Below are 9816 nucleotides of genomic sequence, written 5' to 3'. Positions count from 1 at the left end.
AAAAGGGGGGGGGGGAGACATGTACACAAATAACTGTGATACAAGGGAGAGTGAGGTAAGTGCAAAAGAAGAGGTCCAGGCAAAGTGCTATAAAATTCAAAGAGGGAGAGATCACTTTGTATACAAGGTGTCCCGGAAGGCTTCATGGAGGAGCTGTTCCTGATTTGGACCTTGAAGGAAGCCAGGGAGACAGGGGGAGTCTGTTATAGGCATAGGAAATGATACAAGCAAAAATAGAGAAGAGAGAAAGCAGGATAAGAATGGGAGGGTAGAGAGTCTGGTTGGAGCACAGGCCATGATGGAAAGTAGTATAAAATCAGACTTGAAAGGTGAATATAAGAATTAGCTCATATTTATATAGGTTTTTAAGGTTTTCTTTAGGCTTTAAGGTTAATAGAGTATGTTACTTACAACAGCTCTCTGAGACTGGGAGTAGAAAGCAGAATGGACCTAGAGTCAGATGAGTCCCATCTCCGATCCTTCCTTGATAAATGGGCAAGATAATCACCATATCTGAATCTCAGTTTTCTCATAATAATAGTCATGTTATCTACCTCCCAGGTTTGTTCAAAGTATCAACAGTAATAAAAATGCTTTGTAAGCATGAAAGTGCTCTGCAAATGTCAGAGCATTATTGTAATTCTGTCCATTTTACGTCCTTTAGAGTTTGTCAGCTGTCTGTGGTCATGTGGCTACTTAATATTGAATCTGAGATGGGGATCCAAGTCTGATTCTTTTGGGCTCTTCACACTACTTGTGGAGTTTTGTGGCAGATGATATGATCACATTTGTTTGGAGGAGGATAAAGAAAGGCTTAATGGTGAAAGTGACATTTGACTTGTGTCTTAAAATAGTGGGTAGGATTTTTACAGGTGGATATGAGTGAGAAAATAATTTTCTGCGAAGCTGAAATAGAAATTATGAAAATGTCTTGCAGGCAGGGTTTTTGTTTTGTTTTGTTTTGGCTGAGGCAGTTGGGGTTAAGTGACTTGCCCAGGGTCACACAGCTAGGAAGTGTTAAGTGTCTGAGCCCAGATTTGAACTCATGTCCTCCTGACTTCAGGGCTGGTGCTCTATCTACTGAGCCTCCTAGCTGCCCCCTTGGAGGCAGTTTTAAAAGAATTTATATTGTTATCTACTTTGAATGAGTGTCTCCCTTACTACCTTATATTGAGCCAAGTTGACTCCAGCTGAGCTTCATTTTACTCTTTCACCATCTCAACTCACCAGTGCCATTCCTTTGCCCATCTCCAGTTCTGATCCCATAACTAAACCAGTCTTGCTTTTGTTATTGGAAAGAGTATGCCAGCTTCTTACCTATGGCTCCAATCACTCTCTCTGGAACTTTCTAGATTTTACTAAGGTAAAGAAGAGTTGTAAGCAGCATGGGAGGAAGGAGAACCCACATCAGGCATACCACCAATTTTGTTGCCTTGAATTATTATAATAAAATGAACTTAATCTCACACACAAGTCCACAATTTAAGAAGAAAAAGAGAGAAAAAATAGCTTTGGGGCTAAAGGATCCATTTGGGAGATGAATCTCCCTGAAAGAGAGCAGGTGTCTGTCTCCTCTGAGCTAACCCTTCCAACCCTTGTCTCAATTTCATCCTTTCTTAGCCCTTTTGGCATTTTGTTCCCATCCCTCTTTTTTTAGCTGTAAGTTTCTTTTCTGTTTATTTAATATTTTATTATTTCTCAATTACACATAAAAACAATTTTTAATATTTGTGAGGGTTTTTTTAATTTTTGAGTTCCAAATCCTGTCCCTTCCCTCTCTCCCCATTCCTATTGAGAAGGCGAGCAATTTTATTTAGGTTATACACATACATTCATGCAAAACATATTTCCATATTAGTCACACTATAAAAGAAAACATGGACCACCCCCACCAAAAAGGACGAAGAAAATAAAAATTTAAAAAGTATGCCTCAATTTACATTCAGATTCCTATCAGTTCTTTCTTTAATGACAAATAGTATTTTTATCATTAGTCCTTTGGAATTTTCTTGGAGCATCATATTGCTGAATAACTCATTCACAAGTTGATCATTGTATAATATTACTGATACTGTGTACAATGACAATGTTCTCCTGGTTCTGCTAATTTCACTATGCAGAAGTTCATGTAATACATCTTTCCAGATTTTTCTAAGACTATATTGCTGGTCATTTCTTATTGCACAATAATATTCCAGTGCAATCATATATCACCACTTCTTTAGCCATTCCCCAATTGATAGTACCTTGCCTCAATTTCCAATTCTCCATTACAAAAAGAGCTCCTATATATAGGTTTGTACACACAGATCCTTTTCCTTTCTGTTTTTATCTTTGTTAGATACAAACTTGGTAGTGTTACCGTGTTACCAAGAGTTAGTACGAGGTTAAAGAGTATATAGGGTTTTATAGCCATTTGGACATAGTTCTTAAGCAGAATGGACAAATCAGTTAACAATCCCACCAGTGTATTAGTGTTCCAGTTTTCCCTCATCCCCTCCAAAATTTGTCATTTTCCTTTTCAGTCATATTAGCCAATCTAAAAGATATAGTGGTACTTCACAGTTTTTTTAATGTGCATTTCCCTAATCAGTAGCGATTTAGAGTATTTTTTTCATATGAATATAGATAACTTTGATTTCTTTATCTGAAAAATGCTCATATCCTTTGACCATTCGTTTATTGATGGGGAAATGGCTTTTATTTTCAAAAATTTTGCTCGTTTCTCTATATATTTGAGGGAGGGAGCCTTTATCAGAGGAACTTGCTTTTTATATTTCTCTTGAGTCTTGTATTTGAAAGTCTAATTCTCTTTCTAGCTTCAGGATTTTCATCAGGAATACTTGAAAGTCTTTTGTTTTATTGAATGCTGTTTTCCCCCTGGAGATTAGATTCAATTTGGATGGGTAGGTGGTCCTTGATTGTAATCTCCTTGGCCCTTAGGATACTCTATTCCTATGTCTCTGGTCCTTTAATGTAAACACTAATAAATCTCATCTTAACCTAGCTATGACTCCATAGTATTTTAATTGCTTCTTTCAGGTTGCTTGCAATATTTTCTTCTTGGCCTGAGAGTTCTGGAATTTGGCTGTATTATTTCTGGAAGTTTTAATTTTGAGGTCTCTTTCAGGAGGTCATCAGTGGATTCCTTCAATTCCTATTCTACCTTCTGATGCTAGAGCACCAGGACAGGTTTCCTTGATAATTCCTTGAAAAATAATGTCTAATATCTTTTTTTTATCATGACTTTTAAGTAGTCCAATAATTCTTAAATGATCTCTTCTCAATCTGTATCCCAGGTCCTTGTTTTTCCAGTGAGGTATTCTACATTATCTTCTCCTTTTTATTCTTTTGATTGGATTTGTTTTGATGTCTCATAGAGTCATCATCCTCTACTTGCCTAATTTAATTTTTAAAGGATCATTTTCTTTAGTAAGCTTTATACTTCCTTTCCATTCAGCAATTCTGCTTTTTAAGGAATTCTTTTCTTTAGTATTTTTGGTGTCTCCTTTACCAAGCTGTCGACTTTTTTTTCATGATTTTCTTGTATCATTCTCATTCCTCTTCCCATTTTTTCCTCTATCTCTATTACTTGATTTTGAAAATCCCATTCGAGCTCTTCCAGGGATTCTTTTTGAGCCTGAGACCATTTAACATTTTCCTTAAAGGCTTCATATGCAGTGGTTTTTTTGACCTTTCCTGTCACCATAATCATTTTCTGTTGTCAGGTTCTTTATTTGTTGTTTGCTCCTTTCTCTAGCCTGTTATGGATTTACAACTATGTTTAAAATTGAGCTCAGCTCTGGGGCTGTCCCAAGTTTCGACGGTTTTGGCAGGGGGGGTGGGGGTGGAAGGGAGCTGCTGTTATCAGAGCTATTTCTGGAAGTCTTGATATCACCTGAGGAGAGGTGTGTTTACTGTTCTCCTGGTCCATGCTCTAGTCTGTGAGGGGCCACAAGCACTTTTTTCTGTCTTGTAACCATGACCAGGGGTACCACTCTTCTTGCTGCTGCAGACTCTGTTGTGCTAGTGCTCTTCCTCGTTCTGAGACTGTGATTCAGGACTGCAACCCATATGTGCAGATGAGCAACGCAACAGAGCCTTGCACCCTGAGCCGGCAAAGAACCCTTGTAATCTCCTTCTGTCCAATCTCCTTATTGTCTGTGACTGAGAACTCTGAGACCCTGCTGCTGCGGATTCATTTGCTCTTAAGATGTCCTTTCTCTATCTTGAAACATTATCTTTAAAAACCTTTTGCTTCATCTTCTCACCCTTACTTCATTCTGATCAGAGATAAATTTATTATTACTATGCTATGTGATCTGCTACTTCCATTTTCTCACCATTCCCTTCTTCCTGAAATGTCTTGAAATCTGAATGCCAGCTTCTTTACTTCAGTAGAAACTGTTATCTTGATGATCACTGCTGCTGACCCACTCATACCTCGATCCAGTAGTGTTTTCCCAGTTTCCAACTTTGAGGTTCTGCAGCATTTGACATTGTTCGTCATTCTTTCTCTCCTTTGTGAAACCTGCTTGGATTTCATTACTCTGCCCTATATCAGTTCTCCTAGCTGAGTGTTCCTAATTGGCATCTTGTCTTCACTTTTCTTTTTCCTGCCCTCTTGCCTGCTTCTTTCCTGTGGGCATTATTCAACCACTCATCTACCTCTACATAGACTATGGTGGAAAGTTCATCGTTCTCAAGCCTTAAGTGCCACCTTTATGTTAGTGACTTCTGCTCGAGGCCCCACTACCACCTTTCATCTGAGCTCCAGTCTCAGATCTCCAATTGCTTATAGGACGAGAAATTATTCTTCTAATAGCTCTTCTGATTTGATACTCGATAGCCTTTTTATACTTTAGTGCCTCTGTTATTTTATGCAAAGTGAAAATGATAGGAAAAAAGAAGTTTTTTATGGCCTCATTAAAATTGCCTCTCTTTGAGCTATCAGTGAAAGAAGCCTGCTAGGCATTCCCTGTACTGTGTATTTCATTGCCTGGATCCATTCCTTTGTATAGATGGCCTTCTGTATCTGGACTCTATGCCTTCCTCATCTCTTAATGTTACAAGCCCTAGATTCCTTCAAGGAATAGCTTAGGTAGTGCCTCCTTACTTAGGCCATTCCCAATTCCTCTCTCTCTTCCATCCCCACCTATCTCTCACAGGTCTCTCGCTTTTGAAATCACTATGTATTTACTTGTTGTTGTTCAGTCGTTTTTCAATTATGTCTGACTCCTGGGCGAGCCCATTTGGGGGTTTTCTCGGCAGAGATCCTGGAGCAGTTTGCCATTTCCTTCTCCAGATCGTTTTATAGATAAGGAAGCTGAGGTAAAAGGGGTGAAGTGACTTGCCCAGGCTCATAGAGATAAGAAGTATCTGAAGCCAGATTTGAACTCAGAAAGATGACTCTTCCTGACTTCAGGCCTGGTTCTCTGTCTTTTGCAATGCCTCCCAGTTGCCTGTGCATTTACTTACTGGTGTATATATTATACCCTCTATGCAACCTTTTTGAGAGTAAGGACAGTTTAATTTTGATCTTTATTTCCCTAGTACCTAGCATGGCACTTTGCACATAGTAAGCACCTAAGAAATGCTTATTGAAATTTGCTAAACCTGTGTCACAACTGTTTGATCACTCTGAGGATTAAATTCATCCCTCAAAATTTTTTTAAGAAAAAAAATTTGACCCTCATTAGGACCAAATTAGAGATAAATGTGGAAATAGTCAATGTTTTTTTAATCATGTGAGGAGATGGTATTTATTAATGTTAGTCATAATAATTGGTGACATTTAAAATGCCACAATACTTTCCAGAGGTTATATAATGAAGCTATTTGAAGTAGTTAAGGGGAAAAACTCCAATTCTCTACTTCTTAACCTTTCTGAATGTTTAATTTCTGTTATATAGATAAACTCAATTACCATCAGCCTTCATTTTTATTCACTCACAAAGAACTGAAATGTAAAACTTTTGAGTCAAAGGCAATATGGTATAATGAAAAACGTACTCAAATTGGAGTTAGGAGTGACTCCAAATCTACCCCTGCTGCTTACTAGCTGTGTGAATCTGAGTGAGTCACTTCATTGCTGTGAGACTCATTTTCTCTATCTGGAAAATGGAGATAATAGCTACCTCACAGGGTTGTTGTGTTGATCAGATGAGGCAATTAATGTTTGTAAAGTGCTATCTATATTAATGCTAGCTATTAATATTACCAAGCCTTTAGATTCAGTTTCAGTTTTGAGGGTGTCTTAATTGTAGCTTCTCAATGGTTACGTCGACACAGATAGAGTTGAAGAAATTATTCAGATAATTTATTCTCAAACAGTCTACGGAAGAAAAGATTTTAGAATAACTAACAATTCTTGTCTTTCTGAGCTAAGCTAATGTTGCAGAATCTTTCTGGGTCCAGTAAAATAGTAAGTGTTTTGAAATCTACTTGGATCCTATTCCTATTATAATACAGACATGGAAATACTGTGCATTGATTCTATTCCCCAAACCACAAAATCCGTGTAATTAAAAAAAAAAAAAAAAAAAAACAAACTCAAATCAACCTGACCTAGAAGACTCTCTAAGAGATGGTATCTCCAGCCCCTGCAAGCACTATTAGAAAGAGGTTCTACTCTGCCTATGATCAAAGTATTCTTTCCCTCATTTGTGCCACTGTGATCTCTGAATGGTGATCAAAACCAGTTGAAATGATCTCTTGATCTCAGGTATTTGGAAATATGAAGAAATTTTGACCCAGACGGAACCTTTGACTTAATGAGTAAATCTACAAGCCCATCTAGGTCTACACAGTTGGTTAGCCAAGTAACAACATACTTTGACCTAGAGTGCTCAAGAAACACAGGTAAAGGGATCAACCCCACAATTTGTCGGTAGAAGAATGGAGGGCACCCCTGCCATGCACACGTGCACACAAATATTTTTACTAGATATTTACATAACGTAGCCCTCTTCCCTGGACATGGTACATGCTCAGTGAATATTTTTAAATGATGATAAACTAGTTTGAAATTCAATAATTAAAAAAAATCAAATTAGAAAAAGCCATTAAGTTTTTTCAGGGGAAGTTCTTTCTCTACCACTAGAAGGATATTTGTGTCCAGTGGATTTAGAGGAACATTTGGATACTATTTAAATGCCTGGAGAAAGGAAATGATAGAAGCAAGTTGGTGGATTGGGGGGGGGAGGTCTTGGAGAATCCCAAGAAACATACTAACTTTTGTGACCATGGACGAGCTACTTAATCTCTTGGTGGTCCCAAGTATCCCCCCTGAATTGACATTTTATGTATGAGTTGCTTCCCTCCTCATCTCCCTTTAAGAGTTCCTAACACTGCTAAAATCAGTGTTAATTAATTAATTTATTAAAAATTATTCAAACAAATTTACAATTAATAAAATAATTTATTTTATATTATATATATTATAAAAAATAAACAATTAAAAATTTTCTTCCTCCTTGCTACAGACAAGACATCCCTGCCTTGCTGAAACAACAGCTTGCAATTCTGTGTCTACTTGTAAACCTGTATTAAAAGCTTTAGCATTTTTAGATGTATTTCTAAAGCCAGATAGTATAACAAGAAGTGTGACAAATAGGGTAGCCCTTACACTTAGTACTAAGGTTCCACTCTCTTTGAAGAGCTTTCTTACTAAAGTATGTGTCAGATGTGCAAGAAGTAATAGTGAGCTTTTTTTGCATTTAGAGAAACCTCTATCTTCCTTTAGATCCAGCTGTTTTTAGGGGGTGTCGTCATCACCTCTGACTCTAGCTTGGATCAGTCTTTGGTCAGGGGAATACAGAGATAGCTAAAGAAAAGTTAGAGAGGAATGAGAAAGGCCCAATGGGCCTGGCAAAAATAGTCAGCTAGAATAATGAAGCCTAATGGCTAGTAGTCTAAGTGATTTTGACTCTCTAATATAATTGATCTCTAGAACAGAAGCTGTGATCAGAATGATAGAGCTGCCTTAAAAATAATACTATGTTTCATTTCTGATCAAATTTTATGTACCATTTTCATGCTATTAGCAATAGGGTTAGTTTTGAATGCAATCCAGCAAACTTTTATTAAGGACAGATAAGCCAGAAATGGAAATCACCCCTGGGCTCATGGAACTGACATTTCCCGCGGGGATGTAATATTTAAATGTGTAAGTAAATATGTGATGAATTATGGAGTGAAGGAATACTGGGGAGGGGGGGGAGAGGCTTCTGAATGGCGGTGACCTCTGACCTGAGCCTAAAGGACGTCAGAGGTCCCAGTAAGTAGAGCCAAGAAGGGCTCATTACCAAGACCAAAGGCATGACTATGCAGCAGGCAGAGGTGGAGCGCTAACTTGGATAGTAGCAAGGAGGTCCTTTGGGCTGCCACAGAGAGGCCCGAAGGGATTTATGCAAAATAAATCTGGCAGGATAAGTGAGAGAACAGATTAAGCCAGACCTCCAATGTACTACTCCCTCCTGAAACATTCCACAAAGTTAAATGAACATGTTTGTGTAGAATTTAATAATAATTTAAGAGCTCAATTTAACATTTTGATTTCTTTAAAATCCAATTAGTGGCTACTTGTTCATGCAGAAGTAGCTAACTCTCAGAAATTCCTACAGCACTTGTGCCATTTTGACTTAGCTGCCCTTTAAGAGGAATATTTGGGGCTGAAGGCAGAAGAGTGAGCTAGAAAGGAGCTCTTGGCCAAGGTTATTCCTGGTTGGCCCCACGGACCTGCCCTGTGAGCAAAATCCAAAGCCCTGTTTCAGACCTCACGTCCGTGTTTTCTGAAATGAAGAGGAAAACAGACTCACAGGGGCTGTTGTGAGGATCAGGTTTTGTAAAGAAATCTATAACGACTTTATAGCCATCCAGAGCTAGGCCGTGTCTGAAGGCGTCAGGTTCCCTAGACTTTGTAGTGAAACGGCTACTCTGGGGAAGCTTTAGTCTAAGAGATATTGCCTTGAGTGTCTTCTTTTGTCCATATGGATTCCGGGAGGGAAAAGCTAGGATATTTCTCCTTTGCCTTCAAGGCTGAGTGAATCGTAAGCAGATTCTGGGGAAGAAAGAAGTGCTTAAAGGCACCATGCTCCTCTTTTCAATCACAGGCTTAGTAAGAGGCTCCTTCTCCAGACACTGCAGTTCACTAAAACGAGGCGGCTTACATTTTCTGGGGAAGCTCCCGGATGTAGCGGTCAGGTTGAGCTATCAGGATAGTATCACAGAAGCCACATATGGAGCCCCAGACTCTCTCTTTTCTTTGAGGGGGAAGTGCATGCATTATACTAGAAAGCTACTCTTTTCATTCTGACCTGTCTTCTAGGATATTTTATCCAGGGCTGCAACAAGCGTGAAATCTTCGTTTTGGGAAAATACAGCCAAATCTTTTCTTTGCTGCTCTAGGCACTCTCTTACTACTTCCCCTTCCCCCTCCCCCCCACCCCCTCCGCTTTTTCGGCCCTTTCTAACTCACAGAACAAATGATCTTGCCTCTTCGTTTCCCGAGAGGATTAAGACCCCCTTCTTCTAGTCTTCAAAAGTTCTCAGCAGCAGCGTCTCATCTCTCCTCCTTTGTTCTGGTCACAGGAGGAGCATCTCCCCTCTTCCCAAGGCTGATCCCTCAAGGTGTGCCTTTGATTTCATCTCCCTCCACCTGTGTGGAGAAGGGACAGGGAAGGGAGCAAACATTTATTAAGTGCTTTCTGTGTGCCAGGCACTATACTAAGTCTTATTGAGACCCCATTGGATCCCACAACCTTATGATCTAGTTAGGGGCTCTTATGATCTGCATTCTATAGGTGAAAAAACTAT

This window comes from Antechinus flavipes, chromosome X (genome assembly GCF_016432865.1).
Source record: "Antechinus flavipes isolate AdamAnt ecotype Samford, QLD, Australia chromosome X, AdamAnt_v2, whole genome shotgun sequence".
Lineage (NCBI taxonomy): Eukaryota > Metazoa > Chordata > Mammalia > Dasyuromorphia > Dasyuridae > Antechinus > Antechinus flavipes.
The sequence above is the reverse complement of the archived record's forward strand: the minus strand, read 5'-3'. Positions refer to the sequence as shown.